This window comes from Cynocephalus volans, chromosome 11 (genome assembly GCF_027409185.1).
Source record: "Cynocephalus volans isolate mCynVol1 chromosome 11, mCynVol1.pri, whole genome shotgun sequence".
Taxonomy (NCBI): Eukaryota; Metazoa; Chordata; class Mammalia; order Dermoptera; family Cynocephalidae; genus Cynocephalus; species Cynocephalus volans.
This window is the reverse complement of record NC_084470.1, coordinates 112,653,688-112,678,371: the sequence shown is the minus strand read 5'-3', so window position 1 is coordinate 112,678,371 and position 24,684 is coordinate 112,653,688.

Below are 24,684 nucleotides of genomic sequence, written 5' to 3'. Positions count from 1 at the left end.
CATTTTTGTATGTGATTTAATTTAGTCGCACCTTTCCTAGAGGATATCTGTTGCAAAAATGTGAAGTTTTTACATTTCACACAGGGACTTGGGCTCAAGTGTCGAATAACGACACTTGGAATCGGCGCATATGGTATCAAACCAATAGATACCAATTCTTAGGTGTTACAGGGCAAGCAGTCCCTTTACTAATGGATTTTATGATGTTCTTCCTGCAGCAGACATCACCCAGACATCACAAACTTTAATGCTGGCATGTAAAAATCTTCTTCGTCCCTTAGATAACCGATTTCTATTCTGATGCCCTATGATTCCTGCAGCCGTTTTTAGCTCTTTTATTATGTCCATAGGTGTATTTCTTCTATTGAAGCACGTGCTCTGAAATTTTTTTTTCATTGATGGAAGATGAATGTCAGTAAGTTTGTTGTGTTACACATTAATCAAACAGCAGAATATCTGGTCTCTTTCCCATCTGGGCAGACTGATTCTCACAATTCTATCTCTAAAATTTTGGGAGGCTTCTTTACTAACAACTTCTCGGGCTCCGACTTACGATAGGGTGTTAATTAATTTACTGGAGGGCTAATTGCCAAGGTAACATGCAACAGCATTGTTACACCTCTTGGTATAAATGCACAGCAACCAAGGTAATGCCCCCTTCAATTACACGACCTGTTGTCTCCTGAGCCGCATACATTACCTGCACATGTCCATAAGCAAGTTTTCCTTCATTATTTACTTGTGGTAATTCCTAGTGCCAATCACCAGCTCCTGAAGACCTACAACAACCCCTTCAGCATCCCCAAATGCCTGACTTTTTAAATTCTAAAGTTAAACACACTTTCTTATTGTCATGTAAGCTCATTTGATGGAGGCAAGTACTGTGCAGTTTGTTTTTGTTGTTGATAGAACACTGACAGAATTTCTGCTGAGGTATATGCTACACTCCCTAACTTCATGTTGTGAAACTCCAGGCCGGGTTCACTGGCCAAATCATAGGCTTTCACAGGCTGGTTGTAAAAATAACTCCTTGGTTTTGCAATCACTGAGCAATACAAATTGTAGCTGTCAATTATTCTATATGTCCCTCTGTAATGGAGTATTGAGGCTCTGTGAGTCTGGTTTGACCCTGCTCATTCCTTCAAGGCCTCCATACAAGTTCACGTCCTTTTTTCTTTAGGAAACCATTCCACTGTTTGACCCCATCCAGTTCCACCCTGAATTCATAGGAGCCAGAGTTTGTAATGTCCAATTCCTGTGCTTAACTATATGCTACCATTATTTGATGCTATTTCACAGACTTCCCTTATCTACCAAATACGTTATTAGCTTCTATGTGCACGTAGGGGCTCACCTTTTACTTTGACTGCTTCGGTTCCCAGCACACAGCTGACGTCATAGGGAATTAACAAATTAATTTAGCCAGTGTTGATCGAGTACTTACCATGTGCAAAGTGTGGTGCTCACTATTGGAGAAAGAACATATTCTCTTCTGCTAGAGTAGTTTCCAAAATAGAATAAACACAAATGAGAGGTGAGAAAAGAATCCAAACTTTAAAGTCATACAGCTAGACTTCAAAGGAATAGTATGCTCATGGAAAATGGAGCTTTGAGAGATGTAACTAAAGAAAAATCTAGGATTGTAGGATAAGTAAGTCCATTAGAAATTTTAAAATGTCGGGGGATGTCTTTTTTTAGAAATAATAATGGTTTGCTAGCCTGGCACCATGACCAAAAGCTGGAGGAGCCATTTTCTTGGGAGGCTATGACAGTCTATGTCGAAGCTGTGTGCCTTTGGGAACCGGCTGTGGAAGGGCAGGATTGGGCAGGGAAGACCATACCTGCATGGCTCTGCTCTGGCAAGCTGGGGCCAGCCATCCAGGAGCCTCGGGAGCAGCAGCCTGGCCAGGCATTGGCATTTTCGCCTAGGTCATTGATGGTGGAGGTAGGGACAGGTGTCTTGATGAGGAGGGTTTGTTCCATGGAAGAACCAGCCAACTTGTAGGCATTGTTTTGGGTTCCCTGAAGCAGGTAGGGAGACTTGAGATGTAGGGATGGCATTCCTTGACTCCTCTGCTCCAAGTCCTCCAGCAGCTCTTCATTCCTCTTGGAAGAAAGGCCAGAGTTTCTGTAATACCCTATAAGACCCATAGAGTCCAGTCGCCTCTTATTCTTATGTCTTCATCTACTACTCTCCCTTCTCCAGCTACACGGAAGTCCTTACTTTTCGGGAATAAGCTAGATACTGCCCTGCCTCCAGACCTTTGCACTAGTAGCTGTTGCTTATCTCTGGGTTTCATTCTGGCTCATTCTCTCACCTTCCTCAAGCCTTTGTTTAAATGTCACCTTCCCCAGAAGGTGTCCCTTCACTACTTCCCCGCCCCCCCCAGCATTCCTCATTTCCCTTTCCTTGCTCTATCTTCTTCCATGCACTTGACACGACACCTTCTAATATATAACTTACTTGTTTTGTTTCTTTTCAGTCTGTCCACTCATGTTAGCTCCATAAGGTGTGGAGTTTTGCCCATCTGTTCTCTGGTGCACTGCCTTGGCTAGACAGCACCCATGTGTGCTCAGTAAGTATTTTGAAGGAGTGGGTGAGGAGGTGGGGCCTTGATTAGGGATAGTGATAGTGATAGTCAATTTTTAATGTTACCCTGACTTTATTTGCACTCTTAGCTGGTTGTGCTTGGGACATTCATGTGACAATTTTAATGTGGCTCTGTCTTCATGTCTGATTGATTTTTAAAGAGTATGTCTTAAGATTCCATTAAAAAATTTCTCTATTACTTGTCACGCTGGAAGCAATTTCTGGTTTGTAAACAACCTTTAAATGCCCAAAGGAAGAACCTGGCAGAAAACTTCAGAGTGAATATTTTTAAAAAGGGAGAGCTCCTTTACTATTTTGAACAATTACTGCCTGCACACATGGAGCCAAATAAATCAACTTTTAGGGGATAACATTCTTGCCCCAATTTAGGGTCTTTTATAAAGCGAGAAGACTCCACTCATTTTCAGTGCTGTAACTAGAGCCACACAGCTCCCCCAGCCTGCTACTTAAGAAGCTGCTGATCGCTGGCTTATTAGCCCATTAGCAGCTGCTTGAGCCCATTAGTAGACATGTGAGTGGTACAAACTGCTGGAATTCCAGCAGGACTAGGGCTGGTTGACTTCAGTGCTGTGATTCCTTGCTTGGCAAATTATCTATGTGGGTGAGGGCAGATTTCCTCATGCAGCATTTACCCCTAATGAGGCATACCTGCCCTTCATTTTCCATTTGGGGTGGAATTTTTATAGTGATTATTTGAAAAGGAGTAGTTTTGTCCCTGTAAACTACAAGAACCTCAAGTGCCAATGGCCTGACCATTAGCCACCATCTCTAGTTACCAACTCCTTCTCTCTCTAGTCACTCTCCCCACCCACCTACCCTGACCAGGACATAAGAATTGGTTCAAAATCCTGGTGATTACCAGAGATCTGCCCGAATTTGGAAGGGTGACCTGTATGTGGACTGCAAGGAGTTAGCCCACATTGATTCTTGGATCTGATTGTACCTATGATAGGCAGAATAATGCCTGCCCTGCCTCCACAAAGATGAGCATGTCCTAATCCCCGGAACATGTGAATATGTCACCTTACATGGCAAAAGGGACTTTGTGGTTGGGATCGGATAAGAACCTTGAAACGGGGAGATTTTCCTGGATTATCCCAGTGGGCCCAATGTCATCAAGGGTCCTAAAGTGTGGAAGAGGGAAGCAGAAGAGGAGGTCAGAGTGATGCAATGTGATAAGACCATCTTGCTATTGCTGGCTTTGAAGATGTAGGAGAAGAGCTGTGGGCCAAGGAACATGGGCAGACTCTTCCTTCTCCAAGAAAGGGCAAGGGAAAGACTCCACCTACAGAGCCTCTAAAAAGGAACACAGCCTGCTGACACCTTGATTTTAGCTCAGCAAGACCCTCTTCTGACTTCTGACCTCTAGGACTGTAAGATAATACATTTATGTTGTTTTAAAGCAACCGCATTTGTGATAATTTGTTATAGCAGCAAGAGGAAACTAATACAACACCCAAGGTGGTCAGGGGACTATGTGGTCAGGCAGTTGAAGAAACAGAGAACGTAGTCCTTTCCCTTAAGGTGTTGGGTAGCAGAAAATAGGCACAAAAAGCAGGTGTTCTACACACTCTTTGGAGAGGACAAACTTTAGTCTCCACCCCCATCTAATCCTTTTCTCAATGTGTTGCTTTAGCAGGAGTTAAAAAGAAAACAAATCCCAAACCAAAAGCAGCACACGCACGCAAACCCCAAACTTTCCACCTGAGTGCCTGGTGTACACAGCATTTTAATGGGGAAGGATAAATACATTTACACCTAAAATAGCTTGGAACACACAGATACACGATCAAAAGCAACTATCATGAGAACAAGATAATAGTGCACAAGGTACGTGAAAAAGTGACACAATGATACAAAGTGACACTGATGAGCAGCTTTATCAGTATGATGCGCACATTCCAGCTGTCTTAACAGCCATCGGTAAAATAGATTCTGCCATGGCTTTGCAAGCCCGGTATCTGGTGCTGCAGTGCCCACATCTGCTGCAGGTGCTGTGTTCTCTGTGCTGCTATGGCTTATTGATTGTTCTCACCCAGCACATCACCTGGTTAGTCCTGTGCTGTTTCACTCATCTTCTCATTTCCAGCCATTCTTCACTTTCTTTCCTGTTCTCCAAAGACCTTTGGTGTCTGGGGGTTTATTTTGGTTTTAGAATCATTTTGACAAATCCTAAGATATTTCTTTTATGACTTCTCAGCATTCTTATACCTAATTCACCAATTTCAAATCAAACTTTTAACCTCCAATTAATAAGTAAATACTGAGGAAGGCATAATCATTATAACTAGTCTTTGGCATTGTATTAAGTTCAAAATTAGTGATAAGTACCTGACATTACACATATAAAAATTCTAAATTTTATAAAACCTTCAGAACAGCGTATGTTGTCATTGTAGTGAATTGAATGGTGACCCCCTAAGATATGTGTGCATGTCTCCTTGAACCTGTGAATATGACTTAAAGAGTTTTTGCAGACGTAATTAAGTGAAGGTTCTGAAGATAAGTTTATTCCGGATTATCCAGTGGGTTCTATACCCAATGGCAAGTGTCCTCATAAGGGAGAGAAGAGGAGAAAACACAGACAGGGAGTGGTAAACCATGTGAAGAGGGAGGTAGAGGTTGGAGTTATTCAGCTACAGGACAAGGAGCCCTGGGGCCACCAGAAGAGGCAAGAAAGGAGCCTCCACTAGAGCCTTTGCAGGAGCGTGACCCTGCTGACACATCGATTTCAGACTTTTGGCCTCCAGACAGAGAATGAGTTTCTATTGTTTTAAGTCACCAATTTTGTGGCGATTTGTTATGGCAGGTACTGGAAACTAACACAGTCATAAAACATTCAGTACCTACCTGTTACCTGTTAATGTCAACATTTATAAATTATCAGGCATGGTTTTCATGAGATCGTTGAATTACTTACTACTAGACCACACTCGTTGACTGGAATAATTATATGAAAAACCTCACCCAGCTGAACCTTTCATAAATACGCTTAAGTGTTATGCATATATAGGTGGCGGATACCAGTAAATGTAATAGTGTTTCTTCACCTATGTGTACCCATGTGAGGCCATGGAGTGGGGGTGGGGTTATAAAGAAAAGGGCGATTGCAGGTGAACTGTGAATAAGACCTACATGCCTATATCCCAGAGGGAGAAAAGTAGGAGGGGTGTCCCAGCTGATCCATTCATTTTGTAAGAAAATTTAATTACTGGCTCCAGGAAGCATTTTCTCTGAATTTTGCATAACAACTGCATTCTCAGCAGATCGAGGGAGGTAGACCTTGGGGGCAAGCAAACGGGAAAACAACCTATAAACTGTGTTCACAAAATATGACTGTTATTCCATCCTGGAACTTAATAGAAATCCTTTGACTGTTTTTCTGCATCAACAAGACTCATCTAATTGGTGACCATGGTAACAAAATCAGGTCATACGGACGTTCATGCTGAGATCAAGCATATGTAGATCTCCTAGTTCAAATATACACAAAGATAAGAACCTGTTGGTAAGAGGCTGTAATGTTAGGCTGAAGATGGGCTCTTCTCTGTTAGGCCCATCACACTGAGAAAATCATCGCTGGTTTGCAGTAGCCATACGTTTTGCAGAAAAGGAAGAGGCTTTTCAAATTCACTGGGGGGAAGAGATAATTCAGAAATGTGAGACAAGGATGAGTGCATAGATGTTGCTTCATAGATCTGTGTAATTTACTCCCTGGGGTTTGTAGTGTGTCTGACTTATATTTTAGACATAATTAAGTAATCAGCAGTGTACATTGTAAAATGAATGTTTAGGCTGCTTGAGGTTAAATTTTCACAGCCACAGCAGCTGCGTGGTACTAGCGACCACCCCTCCTCACAGCCAAATCCTCTCCCCTGCATACAGTCAGTTATTTAAAATCTGTGAATGGGCCTAAAATTATTTCCACAGTCACCATTTTTTCAGCAGATCTAAAGAGCAGCCTCATGGTAACCACTGGATACCGGATGACTGCACTTCATGCCAGTGAGCATTGTCTGCTCTGGCTCAGGAACTGCAGTGACAATCATAATATCAATTATAGTGTGAATGATACTTTTATTTATGTAGGGTCTCATTTGATCCTCACAAGACTGTGTGCTAGGAAACTTCCCCATGATACAGATGAGAATACTGAGGTGATGAAAGGTTGCAGTTTTGAGAGGTCACACAGCTTCTGCCTTTTAAAATGCAGAATGAAGGATTAAAACCCTTATTTTGAGCTAACATATATAAAAGTTCCAAACCAAGGGTTGGCATATGATAACAGGAGTTATGATCATTGCTGCAGCTCTTATCATTCTGGGTCCAAACTCTGTGCTGTTCTGTCCATCTCACTGGCGCATGCACTTTCTACCTGGCGGATTCCCTTCCTTTCCTCTGCTGATGACCCTTCCTCAGCCACCCTAGGGGACATATGGGGAAGAAAGGGACATAGAAGGGCTCCTTTTCTTTTTCCTTTTTTCCTCCCTTCAATCTTCCCTCCTGTTTCCCTACCTTCTTTTCTTTAGTTCCTTTCTTTTTTTTTTTTTTTTTTTCATCAAACTTGACTCATATTCTCTTTCCCCACCAAATTCAAGAGGAGATGAAGCAGGAGTGGGGACAGGTGGGAGGTGAGAGATGATTTAGAACGGTTGCAACTTTCTCAAAGGAAGCACAAGCCTAGGATTAATTAGGTTTATTGGAGGATTTTCAAGGAGATGGGTGAGTGCTCTCTCTCTTAAGACAAAACAAAATATAACATTTATTCATTTTTTTAATTGCCAAAGAAATAGTTGTTGCTTGTAAGAAATGTTCAAACAATACAGACACATAGTAAGAAAAACATAAGAGTCCTCCCTTTCCTTGCCTGCTCGCTAGAGTTACTGTCATTAGCAGTTTGATGTGTGTAGTCTTAGGTTTCTTTCTATATTTGGTGCATTGTGTATAATACATATAATATTCAATATGGGTATGCATTTAAAAGGTAAATTGTCTTTATTCTCCATATTCTGTTCTGCAATTTACTTTTTTCACTTAGTTTTGGATCATTCCCTATTAGTACACATAAATCTACCTCTCTGTTCTTTAATAGCTGAATAGTATTCCACTGCAAGAGATGTACCAAGATTTAATGAACAAAGTACAAACGTGTTCCAAATTTTCAAGCTTCAGTGAAAATCTTTGTGTGTGTGTGTGTGCACATTTGACTTTGCAGATTCATGAAAGGATCAATTCTTAGAATGAAACTGCTAGGTCAGAAAAATGCACACATTAAAACATTTTCATAAGACCTTCTCGTCTGGCTCCCCTATGCAGTCCCATCCTGCATCATGCTCCCTCTTGCCATCAGTAATTCCTTTATTCTGGCCTATAACAGACCATGAGCTTGTCCCATTCCCTGCCACTGTGGAGACTGCACAGTCCCTTCTTCCCCGTTTGGAACACTCTTCTTTCTTCTTTGCACTGTTAGCACCTCCTTCTTTAGGTGTCAGCCCTGATTGCTCCAACCAGGGTAAATCACCCCACTCTCATGGCACTGTGCACTTCCCTTTCACAGCACTTTTCACAGTTATAACTTTATGTGATTTGTGTCATTAACTGATTAATATCTGTCCTTTCCAGAGAACCATAAGCTCCAGGAAGGCAAAACTTGCACCTGATTTTGCTCACTGATGTGGTCCCAATGTCGAGTTCCTAATGCCTGGTCCATAGTCAAAACTCTCTGTGTGTATATAACTTGAATGAGTGAATGAATGAATGAATGCTTTGATTTAATTATATTCCTATCACCAGTGGACTTTCCAAGGGAGTTCTAAAGGCTAATGGGTAATCAGCACCCAAAGTTTTTTCTGTCAACACTTCCATAAACCAGAGCCACTGTGTTTTCTTTGTTGTTCATACTTCTCAGGCATGGGGCTATTGAGAGGACCCAGGGCAAAAGCCTGTCCAGGACTCAGGGTGTGGGCCCGGATGAGCCACAGAAGTCAGGGCTGATGTCATCAAGCCAACCTCCTCATACTATAAATGAGGCTACTGGGGCATGGAAAGAGGGAAAACGCTACAGTGAATGGTAAAAGCAGAATGAGGACTCATGTTTCTCAATTTGGAGCCAATGGTCTTTCTACTCTTTTTTCCCCAATGTCAAGATCACATCAAAGGGGTCTGAAGCTAGGTCATGATTTGCAAAATGGGAAGGTTCTGGGAATTCTGTCCAGTTTCTGCAGAGCACTCCCCACCTAATCCAATAGGGTATAAGTTTCCTTAGTACTATGCCACCTACCCACTGGTTGCGTGCCCAAAGTCTGGGTTCTAGTCCCATTGTGGCCACAAATTTCAGGAGGTCAAGGAAAGATGGTAGGTCTGGGAAGCAGGCTTTGTCACTTACTGGCCCCAGGCCCCTGGCCAAGCCACAGTTTTGCTGTTTTGTAAAGTAGGATAAACATGTCTGTTATATATACGGTTGACCTTTCAACAATGCGGGGGTTCCATTGACCTTTGTGCAGTGGAAAAATTTACTGTATACCCTGCCCCCCTTAAGTAGTTAAATACTTAAGTATTTGGCCCTGTGGAACCGCTCATATGAAAAGTCAGCCCTCCATATATGCGGGGTCTGCATCCCATAAGTACTCTATATTCTATATTGCATACTGTGTATTGGTTAAATATGTGAATGCTGAACCCATGCATATAGAGGGCGGACTGTATTTATTGAAAAAAATCCACATATATGCGGACCCACACAGTTCAAATCTATGTTGTTCAAGGGTTGACTGTATTAGCAGATTATTGCAAAGAATGAACCATGATTTAAAGTGGTTTGTAAACTGTAAAATACTGCAAATTGTAAGGTATCAGCAGGAGCAAAACCTGACCCATCTCTTAATTAGCTTTCTCCTCTGCGTGTGTGACTGGGCAAAGTAAGTTAAAGAGACGTAGTTCCAGACCTCTAAGGAGCTTTGCAAATGCAGACTTTCAAAATATTCATTAGATTTTGAGCTTCTCAGATTTTGGGACCAAGTCTTATACATATTTAGGGCACCCTCCCACTTTACCCCAATAACTTGCCCAAGGCATCTCTTTTGGATGAATGGGGTGAAGCAGAGAATGGATGTCAATTAAATGACCAGTGAGGTATCCAGGAACCAGGAACCCTCAGGATGCTAGTATAAATTAAAGAAACATACAGAATGCAATGTTGATTATATTTAAGAGCAAACAGTAACTTAAATTGGGCTAATCAAGTATTTCCAAGCAGAGCTTTTGCCTCAGTTTCATAAATTACCTTCACGTCCACCATCTCACTCCCATAACTGTCCTGTGGGGTGGACTATAACTCCCATTTTATAGATGTGGAAGTGGGGCTCAGGGATTAGAGGTGGCGTAGGCACACACAGTTGTAATGGAAGAGCCAGAACTGGAACGTGGAGTTTGCATTGCTGTGTCAGGACTATTTCTAAGTTTTCCTTCTTTCTGTACCTACAGATTTCATTCTTTGAGCACACATGCCTTCATCTTCCTCACCCCGGTCTCCCTCCATTATGTCTGCCTGGCAAAATCCTAGCCCCAGTTCAATTCAGCTCCCTTCCCTCCTATGCTTCACCCAGACAGCTACACCTCGCTGGAGAGAACCTCCAGCATGCTGACTGCCTCACTTTAAGTCATGACTGACCACTCTCACAGGGGCCTCCTGTCTACAATGCTTGCCTCGTCCAGCACCCTCCCTGTCTCCAAGCTTTCCACCTTCCAGCACCCTCTTGACTCTCTGATGATGGGCTTGCTTCACTGAGAAAATGATGCAAATAGAAGAGAACAGGTAAACATTCAGTTTAACACACCTTTCAGCCCAGCTGCATTTTGCCCCAGCCCATCTGCACCCTCCTCTCTTGCTCACTTTTGGCCATCACTCCTACAGTCACCCTTTCATTCTCCTGCCATTTTCCCTCTCAATCAGACTATTTTTGCCAGTGATCAAACATGCTGTAAAATTTCTGTTAAAAAAAAAAAAAAAAGGCAAACTAAGACCTTCCCTGGACCCTGCGTCTCCCTCCAGGAAGACCTCATTCTTTCTCCCCATTAGCAGCACAGTTCCTTCAAGATGTCATCCACTCCCACTGTTTCCACTTTCTGTCCTTGTGTTTTCTCTTGAACCCACTCTATTCCACTCCACCAAATAAAACTCTTTCAAAGGAACCAGTGACCTCACATGCCAAGTGCAATGCCAGGCCTCAGTCATCGTCTTACTAGGACAGCAGCCCCGCACTTGCTGCAGTTGACAACAGCCCCCTCTGCCAGGGAGCCCTGGCTTCATTTGTCACCTAAGACAGCGATTGCTCTCTGTTCTCCTGCTACCACTTTGGCCGCTCCTTTTTGTTTTTCTTGGTGGGTTTCTGTCCAGCTTCTGATTTCTAAGTATGGGAGAGTCCAGAGGCTCAGTCTTGGGACCTTTTCTCTCTCTCCACTCCAGTCTCTAATAATCTCATCTAAACCCTCTGGCTTTCAATTCAGATTTATATCCCCAGCTGGTACCTCTCTCTGAACTCCAGACATTTACATACCTGCTTACTTACGGTTCCTAACATCGGGAACTCCTGATTTCCTCTCTATACCTGTCTCATCCCTAGTCAGTAAATGGAAACTTCATCCTTCCGGTTGCTGAGCCTTGTACTTCGGGGTTATCCCTAACTCCTCTCTTTCTCTTTCACCCCCCACAGCTGATCTTTCAGTAAATACCCTCTCTCTACCTTCAAAATATGTCCAGAATCCAAGCGCTTCTCTCCACTTGTGCTGCCCTGACCTGAGCACCCTCCTTTGCCTGGCTTACCACAGAGCACTTCCATTGGTTTCTCTGTTTCCACTCTGCCCCAGGAGCCAGAGTGATCTTTTTATAACCCAAGTTAAGATAATCATTATTATCATCGCAAACATTTCCTGGATGTCAGGAACTTCACAGATACTAACCCATTTAATCTTCGTGACAACCCTTCAACAGAGGATTTAGTAAATCCACATTTTGGAGATGAGGAAACTGAGGCAGAAAGTGGTTATGTCACTCACCCAAGGCCACACAACTACTAATTTAGGAAATGATCTGGTGAGAAGCAATTCTGAGAGGCTCCAAGTGGGGGTGGTTAGCTCCGCCTTTCTAAAGTGGTTGATTTCCCCTTGCCCAGTGTGGCTCAAACAGCCATGCTCTCGACCCTTTATTGAGCACATGTGCTGCATGAAGAGCTTTGCACACATTATCCATCTCTCATCCTCTTGGGATAGCCCTGTGAGTAAGTAGCATGAGCGCCATGTTACAGATGAGAATGCGTCTTAGCATTCTGAGGCTTCACAGTAAGTGGCAGGGATGGGATTTGTACCTTGGCCTTTGAGACCCTGCAGCTGGTACTTTTCCCACTGGGCAGATAGACACTCAATGGGGGAGGTTGGGGATCTGAGGACCTCAGAGGAAGCTTGGAGGAAAAGTCTTGTGTTGCTTCTCAGGCCACAGTTCTCTCAGAAGGAAGGTTAGTGGATCTGCTGAGCTGGAGACTCATGCTGCAGGGCTGGGCCTGGGGCTGGGGCTGAAGCTGGCTTCTCCTTTTGGGGAAGTAGGTGACTTGGCTGATGAGATCCATGTGACCCTGTCTGAGAAAAGCGAGAACATTGCAGAGCTGACTGGTCTGGGCGGGGTCGGGACTGGGCTTCCTGGGCGATGGTGAGGATCAGGGAGGGAAACAGAGTTCCTTTTCTTCTGGGGCTGGCAGCATGCCTGGGCTCTGCTGGCACTTATGGGGCTCACCAGTTCCAGATCATGGTAGAGTCACGTTGGGTGTCTCCAGCAGCCATCAGCCTACTATGGGCAGAGAAGCTGGTTCTCCCAAGTCTTTTTTCCACTTTATTCCGACATGATGAGGACCATAGTTCAGCCTTTTCTTGCCTCCTGGGACTTCCTGTTTCAGTCTTGTGCTCTTGGGGAGTCATCAACAATCCTTTGGGATCAACTTTTAGCTATGACTTTGGACTTGCCTCAGGGACTTTACACAAGCAATCTCCTCTGCCTGGAACACCTGTCTCGCCCACCCACTCATACCCCCGTGCCAGGGCTAGTGCCCAGGCAGCTCTCAGTTCTCAGCCCTAAGTCCATTTCCTCAGTGAAGCCCTTTCTGATCCCACTGACTAGGTCAGGACCCCAGGTTTTCACTCTCACAGCACCGTGAGTGACTTTTGCTTACGGAGCTGCTATGGTTTGAATGCTTGTCCTGTTTGGAACTCATGTTGAGACTTAGTTGAGGTGCGGCCTTTGGGAGGTAATTAGGATTAGATAAGGTCACCAGGGTGAGGCTCCATGATGGGACTGGTGGCTTTATAAGAAGAGGAAGAGAGACCTGAGCTGACACACATGCTCTCACCCTTTTGCCACGTGACACCTCCCTATGTAATAATGCAGCAAGAAAGCTGCACCAGATGCAGCCCACCCTCAGGACTGTAGGAAATAGATTTCTGTTCATTATAAATTATCCACTCTGTGGTATTCTGTTATAGTGACAGAAAACAGACTAACATGGGTGCTTATCACTTACCACTTATCAGCTCGAAATTATTTTCTGTACCTATCTTTGATTAATCTCTGCCGGCCCCCCAAACTTTGAAACTAATAATAAAAAATAATAATCATGGTAAGTATAACAGTGACAACCACCACAACAATAGCAGCTAGCATTCATTGAGCCCGTGTTCTGAGCACCCTGCTAAGCTTTTTCGTGTATAACCAGACCTAATTCTTACAATAACCCTTTAAATCATGTATTCCTTTTATTCCCATTTCACAGCTGGGTAAATTGAGCTTACACGACTTGTCTGGGCTCACCCAGCTCCTCTGTGGAGTTGCTAGGCTCTGAGTTCAGGCGTCTTCACTCCAGGGCTTGCTTTAAGCTCCATGAGAGTCAGGACTGTGTGTGTTTTAGCTCACCGTTGATCCCCGGCACAAACTCACAATAGGAACATACTAAATGTTTTGTGAATTGAATTGAGTAATTCCTGGTGGGCCAATCCTCCTCCAGGTCTCCTGCAGACATGAAAGCTAGATTTTGCTTGAGACTGGGAGATCCATCCCACCTACTCTATTTTAGGACCTTTTGTACCCCTTGGAGATACAAGGGCCCGCACTCAATGAATGTCCTGAAAGTCTAAGAACAGCTCTTACACAAATTTTTCTCTACTTCCAAGACTGACTCCTCCATTTTTATCCCCTGGCCCATCCCAAATCTCTTCTTTCCCCAACTCACTTGCCTTAAGTGAGCAGGATCTCCCCTGGGTTTTCTTCCAGTGTTTTGCTGCTCTTTCTTTCCGTCTTTCCTACCTTATCTGGTACTTAGCGCAGCTCCTCGGGGGAAATCCCCTGGGCATCGCTGGCATATCTGAGTTGCCTCTTGGGCTTTCAGCTATGGACTTATGATCCTATTCCTACACATGGCATGCCAGCTTCCAGATCTGTTCTCAGTTATGTCACTCAACCTTCAAATCCAATGGGCCACCATTAATGTAGCTCCACGAAACCAGATGGGTCAGAACAGCTGCCCAAATCGGCTTTTCATGCCTGTCTTGTTTTCTAATGCCAACAAGGCTCTTAGGGTCAATGAGTGCATCACAAGCACGCCCCCCTTGCTGGAATGCACATGGTTCTCCTCTCAGGGCCTCATGGTGGGAGGCAGGCCTGGCTGATGAGGTCGGCGCATGAGCACTGACCAAACGTGGAGGGCAAAGACAAGAGAAAGTCATGTTTCCTGAGCTCTTTGTATCATTTTAGTTGGAGCTTCAATCCAGCCTGGCCTGTTTAAGGGCTATTTGAGCTTCCTTCTTCCTCCTGGGCTGAAAGCCTGAGGAGCAGGACAAGGCACACCTGTGTCACCTTTACTCTGCCCAGCACTGCTGTTGGTGCTTTACAGACACTGTGATATATGATCAAGAGAATGTCTAGGATTTGGTGTAGGAATGTCTCTTGTGTATGCAGATTGGACACTTAGATGATGAGAACTGGCTATATATTTTCCTTGCTAATTTTTATTTTTGTAAGCAGCCATGGTGGAGGAGTTGGAATGAAAGAGTAGGAAGATATTGGTGAGCTGAGCTGGGGACTGAGTTCAGACCGTGAGCAGTTACTGGAAAGAGGCTGTATCAGTCTGTTTCTGCTGCTACAACAGACTACCTGAGACTGGGCAATTTATAAAGAACAGAGGTTTATTTGCTTATGATTCAGGGACAGCTGCATCTGGCACAAGCCTCAGGCTGCTTCTACCCATGGCGGAAAGCGGCAGGCAACCGGCGGGTACAAGCAGATCACATGGTGAGAGGAAGCAAGGGGGGGGAGGTGCCAAAGTCCTTTAAACAATGAGCTTTCAGGGAAACTAATAAAGTGAGAACTCACTCACTACCCCCGCCCCCGGGGAGTTAATCTATTCATAAGGGATCCACGCCTAAAACCCAGACTACTCCTGACATTACCAAGTTGGGGATCAGATTTTGACATGAGTTTTGGGTGGACAACACACCCAAACTCTATCAGAGGCACTGACGTGGGAATGCAGAGATGGAAGGGGGCCTCTTAGAAAGGCAACCCTGGGGCCCTCCTCTCCTGTTTCTATTTTTCTTTCTCCTCCTTCCTCTCCCCTACTGTCTTTACTTTGGAATCTCTTCTGCTGTTTACTCCCAATGACTTATTCCTAGACTGACATCTATAATCTCGTTTGGCTCCTGAAGCATCTTTCCTGTTTGGAATGGAGAATGAAGGAAGACAGGGCAGGGCAGGGAAGGAGACTCTGATGTAACAAGCACCTACTGTGTGTCAGGCACCACCCTGGGCACTTATGTTGTCTAATTTCATTCTCTTGATGATCCAATCAGATAGGTGTGGTTACCCATTTTAGAGATGAGGAGCCTGAGGCTCAGGCAAGGTCATAACTTGCTCGAGGTCAATTGGTCAGTAAGTGGTGATGAGCTATAAAACCAGGTCTGTCTGGCTCTGGAGCTGGGCTCACGTCCTAGCTAGAAAACAGCAATTCTCCAAGACAGGAGGACAAGTGAAGAAGCAGAAGCCTCCAGGTAAGTTGGACGTGTCTCATCAGGGTTCTAAGCATCAGGCTATCAGTGGAAAGTACTTTCCTACACTCAGCCTGGCCTTCTCTTGGCTTCTCTTCTTTGGCTTGGAGATAAGGTCGTGTCTGTGCTGAACTGTACCTGTGCTGCAGGCCTCCAGCTGGGCACCTTTTCCTGAGTGAGTGCAGACTAGTTTTAGAGGACAAAGCCACAGAGCAATTCCAGTGCCAGGCACAGGCATGGTTCTGAGCCTGACTGACCAAACCCCTCTAGGTTGTGGTTGTCCATAAGGAAACCCAAGGAGGATGGTGCTCTGGGAGCGTCCTCTCTCCTGCCCTTGTCCCCAGCTCAAGCATGCTCTTCTTGGCACTGGAGAGTCAACAGGTGTGAACAAGTGTACGGAGACTGGGCATGCCAGGCCTGGCACCGCTCATAGCCTTCACTCATGAGAGATGGCAATTGCCACCCTCTGCAGGCTGCCCATCAAAACACATTGTTGCCTGGCACCTCCATGGGCTCCAACCAACTTGTGAGCAGGCACCATGCCATCCCAGCAGATGGGCAGAAGGGGTGGGGAACGGCCAAAGCAGACCCATCCTGGAGGTGCATAAAGTGGAGGTGGCGAGGGTTTGATTTCCAACTGAGAATGTGCTAGGATAACTCTTTCTACCTTAGATTTATAGGGCAGGAGTTAAGGGAGGAAGGAGCCTGTGGTGAAGCTTGCACCCAGCTGGCTGGGAGATTTTTTTTTTTTTTAAGGAAAAAAAAGTTACTTGGAACCCATCAGAATACTGTGGCTTTGACTTTAGTGACCTTAAAAGGAATTTGGGAAATCAGGGAACAATACTGAAGGTAGTAGTAGATAAATAAGGACAAGAGAGGGTTCTAAAGAGGTTTCTACCTACTGTGACCCCTCTGCCAACCTCTTTCCCACTGCACCCCAGTATCCTAACAGCAGACTGGCAGAGTCCACACTGCTATCAGGCCAGACCAATCGGGGTTAGGGGTGCTTCTGGAGGAGCCCTTGCCTGGTGGTTGGTAGCACAGGAAAGGGGATGTCTCAGAGGCAGGAGCAGCTCTTGCAGGCCTTCAGAAGGAGGCCTACAGGGCTCCCACTGCCCATGCAATGGTGCCATGGATTTTGGGATGCAAGGGGGTGACTGTTAGCCTGTGAAAACATCTTGAAGGAGTCACCCATGCCTGGCCTACAGACTCTGTGCGGAAGCTGCCGAGGTGAGAAATAGCCATGCAGAGGCTCCGGGAGGGGAGAGTGTGTCCCAGGAGTAGTTCAGAGCTCAGGAGCAGCTCGGGGGCCATCTGGGGAGAGAAGAGGGTGAAGGCAGTGGCAGCCGGTAGAGCCGGCCTTCACGGGCAGCTGTGGGAGCCTGGGAGCGCTTCAGTAGAGAAGCACTTGCATCTTGCATCAGAGCTTCCCTGAGAAGTCAGTGGGAGGGGAGCACGCGGGAGAGCAGAAGCAAGGGGTCCAGGCCAGTGACTGCCCTGATGGTTCATAAGCAAGTGAGGTCAGTGGCAAGCGGATGACATGAAAAGAGGGAGCAAGCCTTCACCAGGACGTGCTGGTGATGGGTGAGCATGTGTGGAGGGGGGATGAAAGAAGCCTTCTGAGTGACTGAGAGAACAGTGGGGTGTGACAGAGAGGGGACATCAGGAGGCTCTGGCTGGGTGGAAGGTCTATCATCTGGGCCATTGCAGTCAATATAGTAAGTGTTACTTTGTCTTGTTTGTGGATTCTCATGATCCAGGGTATTCCTTTCCTTCCAGAACATGGGTAACTACAACTTTCTGTAGTTTATGATTCTCACAAGGAAACTAAGGTTCCTGGTAAATGAGAACACACAGACCTCTCCCAGGCCTGAGCTCCAGCTGCCCTGTTGTATTTCTGCTCCAATATGTTCTTCCCTTTTATAGAAGGTTTTCTGGACTACCCTCGCTTGAAAGCCAGCCTCTTGTTTCCCTGAAACGTTCTCTCCCCTTCGACATGTTGCTGTAATCTTTTGGTTATCATGTGGAATAATTTACCATCTCTGCCAGTCTGAAATCACACGTGGGGTTGTTCTGTTTGAGGCCTTCCCGGCAATTAGCCACACACCATTCCATCACTGTAGTTACACTGCAAAGGGAGAACACAGTCAAGCCATCATCCCGGGGAAGATCTGAGGAACAGCAAAGTCTCAAAGGTCTGTGTCTGGAGGGGGTCAGTCGATCGCAATGGGACCCAGGATGGCACTGAGGGTCTCAGACAGATAGACTCCCTTCCTTTCTGTGACCTCACTACCCTTTCCTGCATCTGTTCATTGACAAGCACAGAATCTTTAAGGTGATCTCTTCCCAGGACAGCAGATAGATTTCATGTCTTCCATTGAGTCTGAAAAACTAGTAGTGGCTGCCTGGAGTATCGCCCTGGGAAAGATTTTAAGGCTATGACTGGACTCAGTGGGAGAGTGCGGTGATCAGTTAGTGGTGTCTGTCTTGCGCAGAAAATGAGAAGGCAGGGATGAATGCTGTGTATCTCACATCTCTCATTCAGTCCAAACCTGACTCTCCAGCAATCAGAGATTAAGGCCTAGAACTACATGGCAACTTATTAAAGATAATGAAAGCTAACCGGAATGTATAGTGTGTGCTAGGGAGTTACACACAGGTATACACGTTATGCATAGGTATACATGTTATGCAAAGGTATACACGTTATGCACAGGTATACACGTTATGCACACATTTACCTTGTTTTATTGAACTTCACTTTAATGTGCTTCACAGATATTGTGTTTTGTTTTTTTTTTTCTTGTTTTACAAATTGAAGGTTTGGGGCAACCCTCCATTGAGCAAGTTTGCCAGCACGTGCTCACTTCCTGTCTCTGCATCACATTTTGGTAATTCTCACAGCATTTCAAAATTTTTCACTGTCATCATATCTGTTATGGGGACCAGTGATCTCTGATGCTACTATTGCAGTTGTTTTGGGGTGCCATGAACTGTGTGCATGTGAGATGGCAAACTTAATTCATGAATGTTGTGTGTGTTCTGACCATCCACTGACTGGCAGCTCCTGCATCTCTCTCTCCCCTCAGGCTTCCTTCTCTGGGACACAATAAAATTAAAATCAGGCCAGTTAACAACCACACAGTGGTCTCAAGTGAAAGGAAGAGTCGCACATTCTCACCTTAAATCAAAAGCTAGAAATGGTTGCACTTAGTGAGGAAGGCGTGTCGAAAGCCAAGATAGGCCAAAAACAAGGTCTCTTGCTTCAAACAGTTAGCCAAGATGTGAACACAAAGGAAAAGTTCTCAAAGGGAATTAAAAGTGCTGCTCCAGTGATGACACACATGGTAAGAAGTGAAGCAGCCTTACCGCTGATGTGGAGAAAGCGTCAGGGTCTGGAGAGAAGGTGAAACCAGCCACCGCACTCTCTTAAGCCAAAGCCTGATCCAGAGCAAGGCCCTCGCTCTCTGCAGTTCTCTGAAGGCTGAGAGAGGTGAGGAAGCTGCAGAAGGAAAGTCTGAAGCCAGCAGAGGTTGGCTCCTGAGGGTTGAGGAAAGAAGCCGTCTCCATGACATCAAAGTGCAGGTGAGGCAGCGAGTGCTGATGGAGAAGCCGCAGCGAGTTACCCAGGAGATCCAGCTGAGATCACACACGGAGGTGGCTATACTAACAGATTTTCGGTGTAGACGAAACAGCCTTACGTTGGAATAAGATGCCATCTAGAACCTTCATACCTAGAGAGGAAAAGTCAATACCTGGCTTCAGTGCTTCAAAGGCCAGGCTGACTCTCTTGCTAGGAACAAATGCAGGTGGTGAATTTAAGTTGAAGCCAGTGCTTATTTATTATCTTGAAAATCCTAGGACCCTTGTCTACTCCACTTGTGCTCTATAAGTAGAACAGCAAAGTCTGGATGAGGGCACATTTGTTTACAGAATGGTTTACTGAATATTTGAAGCCAACTGTTGAAACTTACTGCTCAGAAAAAAAGATTCCTTTCAAAATATTGCTGCTCATTGACAATGCATCTGGTCATCACCCAAGAGCTCTGATGGAGATTTACAAGAAGATAAATGCTTTCATGCCTGCTCACACAACATCCAGTCTGCAGCTCATGGATCAAGGAGGCATTTTGACTTTCAAGTCTTATTATTTAAGAAATATATATTGTAAGGCTACGGCTGCCATAGATAGGGATTCCTCTGATGGATCTGGGCAAAGTCTATTGAAAACCTTCTGAAAAGGAATCTCCATTCTAGATGCCATTAAGAACATTGGTGGTTCACGGAAGGAGATCAAACTATCAACATTAACTGGAGGAGTTGGGAAGAAGTTGATTTCAACCCTCATGGATAACTTTGAGGGGTTCAAGATGTCAGTGGAGGAAGTAAAGGCAGGTATGGTGGAAATAGCAAGAGAACTAGCATTAGAAGTGGAACCTGAAGATATGACTGAAGTACTGCAATTTCATGGTCAAACTTGAACAGATGAGGAGTTGCTCCTTATGGATGAGCAAAGAAAGTGGTGTCTAGAGATGGAATCTGCTCCAGGTGAAGATGATCTGAACATTGTTGAATTGACAACAAAGAACTTAGATTATTATATAAACTTAGTTGATAAATCAGCAGCAGGTTTTGAGATGATTGATTCCAGTTTTGAAAGAAATTCTACTGTGGGTAAAATGCTAATAGCATCACATGCTACAGAGAAACCTTCCGTGAAAGGAAGAGTCAATCAAAGTGGCAAACTTCATTGTTGTCTTCTTTGAAGAAATTTCCATAATCACCCCAGCCTTCAGCAGTCACCACCCTGATCAGTCAGTGGCTGCCAACATGGAGGCAAGACCCCCCACCAGCAAAAGATTACGACTCACTGAAGACTCAGATGATCGTTAACATTTTTAGAAATAAGGTATTTTTTAATTAAGGTCTGTACATTTTTAAAGATATAATGCTATCACATATTTAATAGAGTACAGTATAGTGTAACACGACTTTATTTGCCCCAGGAAACCAAAAATTTGTGTGACTCTCTTTATGGCGGTATTTGCTTTATTGTGGTGGTCAGGAGCTCAACCTGCAGTCTCTCTAAGACATGCCTATTTAGTAAGTCAATACGCACAACGCTCCACAGGCGTTTACCCTCATTTTATGGAGGAGGAAATACATGAAGCACAGAAAAGTTAAAAGATTACCTAAAGACATAGCAGGAAGAGGAGTCAGTGTTCAAATAGAGATGATTTGACTTAACCCACTTCCTTCAACCGCCACTCTTCTGTCTGTGTGCAAATCACACAGCTCCTTAGCAGACAGGCCCAGAGCCCAGTGCTCCTGATTTCCAGCCCAGAGTTCTTTTCTCCTGTGGAAACATAAACCGATATCCTTTCCCTTGTTCATAGTTGTATGCCTCAAAATTGGAAAGAAAACAAAGAATAGCACTGAGAAAAATTTACTGAGTATTTAGGGTGTGCCAGGCATTTTGGTAGAAGTTGAGGAGTCAAAAATAAATAAGCACTACTCACCATCCTCAAGAAGCTCATACTTCAGAATGGAAAAGGCTCATCTGAAGACCCACTTAACTCATGAAGTCTTTGCTTGCTACAGCCTACCTTGATTGCAGGTCAGTCTGCATTCCTGGGCCTGCTGATCACGTTCTCCTCTCCTGCACTCTCAGAGTCACTGCCACCTCCTTCTCCCCCCATCATGGCTAATTTTATGATTAACTTCGCACTGAGGACACACATGTCAACACCGAGTAGAGTTCTAAGCATAATCCTCCATCCTACTGACCCTGAAAACTATCTAGTGGCTTGACATCATGGGGATTTGTGCATTTTGCTTTGAGAAAGCTGATCAGTTTAGGTCATCAGGCTCCATCTGGAGGTTTGTTTTATTAATTTCTGTTTAGATGCTGGTCTGATGGCTATGTTATCAGTTCATTTGTTCATGCCTCATCTCTTTTTCAGGAAGAACCTAAAGTGGCCATGCACAGTAAGATGAGTGGAACAGAAAAAAATAGAAAATCTTGGTTGAGACAACAAAGAGAAAACAAATATTGCCAATTGTGTGGGTTAACACTGTTCTGACACAGCAACAGGTCTGGTCGTGTGCTTCCTGGCGGCCAGAGAAGGATGGAAAGCAGCTTTCATTCTTGGGAAGAAGAAAACGTATGACTCTTCAGGGGGCTCCACTTCATCAAAGTCAAGACAGATGCATTTATCTTATGTTGTCTGCTAGGTTTGGGTCATATAGTCATTACTGAACCAATCAGGAATGGGATGCCACCAATCCCAGGAGCTGGGGTGGGTGATGAGAGGCTCCTGGCTGCTTCTGGTTGGAGGAAGCAAGGACAAAGTGAGGTTCTGTTAGCATGGAAGAGAAGGGGAAGTGGATGCTGAAAAGGAACCAGTAGTGCTCACCCACTTGTCAAGTAATATGCACATTTGTTTTTCAGTCTGTGTGCTTTCAGAGGCATCTGCTAGAGGCATAGGTGAGATAAAGTCAAAGAATCTGGCAGATAGTTCAGAATATTCCTATCAAATTCAGGGTGATCAAAAATGATACAGGGTGTTTCCACCCTTCAAGTCTGTTTGTACTATATAAAACTGATTAAATAAATTGAAGGTGGGGGGGGGGGTAAGGATGCTTTTAATGGGAAAAAGCCCAAAAAGAAGATTGAAAAAGAAGGTATCTCTGGAGCAGAGAAACATTTTGAAGGCTATGATAAGTAATACCTCCTGGGAACTCAGAGTCGTTCTGGGGACTGGAGTGACAGTGGTGGGAAAGACAGTATCCTTTCCATTATGGAACTTAGACATTGGGAGGGTGGGGGTGGGGGGCAGACAATCAGCAAACAAGTAAATGAGCAATATAATTTAAATAATGATAATGAATATAAGCTGCATGAGGGCTTTTGTCTGGTTTGTGTGCCATGGTCTCTGGTGCCTAGGACAATGCTGGGGGTATAGTGAGGCTTCAGCCAATGCTGAATAAACAAATGAGTGAAAATGCTATGAGAAGAATAGGACAGGGAAGGCAGGGCAGTGCATCCCACCTTGGTAAAGGTGCACAGTCTGAGTGTGAGTGAGTGTACCTGGGGCCTGGGAGCCTGGAACATTATGTGAGAGCTGATTGAAAGCCTAAGAGACAGCATTGTCAGTGTTCAACTTGCAAGCTGGCATCTCCTTTCCTCCTTGACATGTGCCACTTTTGCCTTCCTCTGTCCCACTGCACACGATGTTGGTTTATATCATTGGAAGGGGGTTAGATTTGAGAGTTTGAACGGATACTGGCTGCAGCCGTAATCTCTGCATACCAGCTGTGTGCCTTGGGCCATTTCTCTGAGCCTCAGTTTACCTGTGACCCATGTCACAGGTGTGTTATGAAGATTCAATGAAACACATTATGTGACAGTGCCTGTTGTTTGACACAGAAGCCCTAAAAAATGGTGCTTTTTTCCCTTCACCTGTCAGGGGTCTGAGCTGGAGTCCCAAGTCAACCACTTTCCTCTTAATACTCTAGAAACCTCCACAGCCCAGAGATAGTTACACGGAATTCTAACCCCACAGGGAAGGTGGGCACGCGAGTTTGTGTTCAAACTGGCTGCAGTGTTTGAGGGCAATTAGATACTTACTTCTGGGAACTTGCCACAGCTTTCATGCTTAAGGACATTTTCACTACCTGAGATGTTCATATAATTCATGATCTGCAAAACAAGGTGCTAGTTGCTCTGCATAAATGTATCAGCTCCCACAAACCTGGTAACTGGTTGGTTTTACTATTTGTTAGAAGAGGTTAAGTATGAGGAGTAACAGGGTTGGGATCACCCTATGTGAGAGAGGGCTGAGTCTTTGATTTGGGGTGGATCCACCTGAAGCAAGGGAGTTCGAGGGGGTTGGGAGGATGGCCACACAGGGGGATTTTAACTCCCAGGAGCCTTTCCCTGCAGGATGACCATTAACGGGGAAGGTCAGCTCCCTACCAGGGCCTTAGCAGGAAGGAATTCATTCCTTTGCGAAAATCCTTGGTTCCCAGGTTTAGTGGGGTAAGAAACACCCATGTGGTGAGATAACTGAGCAGGAAGGAAGGTTGACTCTTTGCAAGCTGGCAGAATAAGCACCGGGCTGGGCATTTTCTTTAACCTGGAGTACTTCAGGATTTTTGATAATGACCCTTTCATTCTAGGACATACTCTCTTGTTCTTTGTGTGAGAAATCTATCTCTTATTGAGTAATACTCACAGAATCAGAGCTGGGCCGAGCACTTCATTGGGTTGAGGAGGACAGAAATCTGTCAAATGACCCCATCCATGCCAAGTGAGCACGTGAGTGAGTTGTGACCGTGGCTGCACATGGTGTGCATGGTAGTGAAGAGCTGCCCAGCAAAAGGGAGATTTTAAGGAGGAGTGAGAAAATACTTTTGTGGATTTGAAGTGACCCTACCAGGAAGATTAGGATTTGGATTACTGTAAAGATGAGGGGACGGTGTCTCTGGAGCGGAGCATCCACCTGCACAGAGCCTGTAGGTAGGAATGAGCATGTCTTGAGGAGGGATCATAGGAAGATGGCAGGACCCACCAAAGATGAGTTTGTTTGGAGGATTGGGCACTGTTCCGGATTCTCGCCTTTAGAAGGCCTGCATTCTACTGAGACTCCGCCAGTCACGTCATCTGCAAATAGGGAAAGTTTGACTTCATCTTTTCCAGTATGGATTCCCTTTGCTTCCTTCTCTTGCCTGATTGCTCTAGCTAGTACCTCCAGTACTATGTTGAATAGAAGTGGTGAGAGTGGACATCCTTGTCTTGTTCCTGTCCTTAAGGGGAAGGCCTTCGATTTTTCCCTATTCAGAATAATACTGGTGGTGGGCTTGTCATAAATAGCTTTTATTGTGTTAAGATATTTTCCTTCTATACCTAATTTGTTGAGAGTCTTTATCATGAAGGAATGTTGAATTTTGTCAAATGCTTTTTCAGCATCTATTGAGATAATCATATGGTC